The sequence below is a fragment of the Corticium candelabrum genome, chromosome 18 (genome assembly GCF_963422355.1).
Source record: "Corticium candelabrum chromosome 18, ooCorCand1.1, whole genome shotgun sequence".
NCBI classification, from domain to species: Eukaryota; Metazoa; Porifera; class Homoscleromorpha; order Homosclerophorida; family Plakinidae; genus Corticium; species Corticium candelabrum.
In genome coordinates, this window is record NC_085102.1 from 3,314,876 (window position 1) to 3,317,154 (window position 2,279).

Genomic DNA, 2,279 nt, shown 5'->3' on the forward strand with positions numbered 1-2,279 from the left:
AAACAGTCGCTCTTCTGTCTTAGGAGATACCAATGCAGCGGAACGCACGCTGTTGCCGCTTGCAGTAAATCTGATCAAGTTGTGAGAGTGAGCAACAATAACTAAGTCTAAACATAAGCACATTCTTAAAGGGAAAACTCTTTGATGCGTAATTAAAGTCAACTGGTTACCTCCTTGTCCTGCAAAAGATCTGCACACGGTGAGGAAAGAGAAATACACGAAGGGGTGGTGCCTGCGCTGCCACTGCCATCTTTTGATCGACTTGTCTTAACAACTCTCAGACTGAAAACTATAGACTGGAATGAACTGAAAAGCAACGCTCTTTACTTAAACTTAAGTGGGACGCAAATAGCCACGACATCACGTGACGAAGACACGAAACGTCCAGAGCTTCGAGTTGTAGCCTATTTTTGAGTAGCGAGCGAATTAGATATCTTTCCTTGTTTGCCAATTATTTACATCCATAATTAAATTACAGTGAGTGTCTGAGTATGTATAGCGTGAATTGGAACCATTCGCGAATGAGTGGAACAGTCTATATACGGGAATTCGCATACATGCAGGTTCAACTCATTCGTGAATGGTTTCGATTTGGCGTATTGGTTGGAGCAGCTAGTAAGACGCTCTGAATTTTTGATATTAATATGATGTTTATGTGTAATGCATCAGACTCAAAGACTGTGTTGATGTTGAGGTGCGACTATATGTTGTAGTTCAAAGCCATTTGTTCCATTTTTGCTCTGGCAAATTATCTTAAATTATCATAATATATTGCCAATGCACACGCGTTCTATCGATATAAACGCAATAAGAGCTATAATTGAAATATTTACAAACTTTTGGAAATATATAAATATAAATAAAACAATTAAATTAGTTTAAAAATCTGCTGTTGGTCTAGATGCTCAATCTGCCAAGAATTGCTGAAAATGCGTTTAGTCAAATAGGCTACAGTAAAACAAAGAGACTGTGATATACGACATACCGAAACTACGAATTCTCAAATAAACCTGATACATGAATGGCTACACGATAATCAGACGTGTAGATAAGAGATAGTAATTGGTCCGGCTAACGTGCGCTAGAAGGCCTGGTTTTAAAAACTCGCGGAAAGTTTAATTTTAGTTTACTTAACGATTAGGTGGGCAGTGCAGTAAACACAAACGAAAAATAAGCAATGGCAGTAGGAAATACACCAGTGGATCACTTAAGAACAACATCCATTAGCCAAAACTGTATATACGAAATACTGTGCAGTGTAGGCAAATTAAAAATTGGAAATATGGTGCCTGTTTTAATAGACAAATTTTATAACAATTTACGCCGTAATATTTATCGCATCTAGAAATTAATTTGTTATCTACGTTATAGTCAGAGGAGTACTCTCACCAAAATCTCAGATGAAAGCTGTCATTTCATGACACAACCCTTTGCAACAGTTTGCTGTAGACGTTTGCCATAACGAGGAAATAGAACATTGAAATTACCTGTGTGGGTGTGTTTAGCACCCGTATGTGCCATCAGAGTGTGACTGCTGGTTAGCAAAGGAAGACCGATACCTGCATGTGTACTTTGCGAGGTAAGGATTATGAGACATATGGGGGCAAGTTGCGATTATTGACTAAACCCAAACTGGTACACTAAACGTATCATGCAAGTGAGTCTCGCGTAGCCAGACCCTTTCCCGCGTCGCGAAAAGAGGTTGCCTTGAAGTCGTCGTGTTCCCGCTTGTACAATAAGCAGACAACAAGAGACCGGATGAGCATGCCACTGGCTGGAATTTCCTTCTCTTCTTCGTCTTTTCGCGAATTGTGTTGTCATGTGAGCGACGCACTCATGTATCTGCGAACGTGTAACTTCTATGTGTACTTACACGACATCCAAACGTAAGTTTATTACTAGTGTCTGCCCGAGCCGCTGTGTGTGTTCTTATGCTCATGGTTTGTCGTCTCGTGCTAGCTAGAGGTCGACCCAGAGACATGCAGAATGCACACACTGCGTAGTCTGGGGCTCAGTGTGAAGACGTCCGATTCTTGCTGTCACTGTTGTCGACACCTCAAACGACGCCCGAGTGCTGTGTAGTCACATAGAAGTTATACATTCGCAGAGACATGACTGCTTCGCTCACATGACAACACAATTCGCAAGAACACAACGAGAAAGAATTCCAGCCAGTGTAGATAAGAAATAAGTAGGCACTAGGTACTGAGTAGTGCCATTCTCATCTGGTCTTAGGTATCCGTTTATCGTACAAGCGGGAACGCGACGATTTCAAAGCA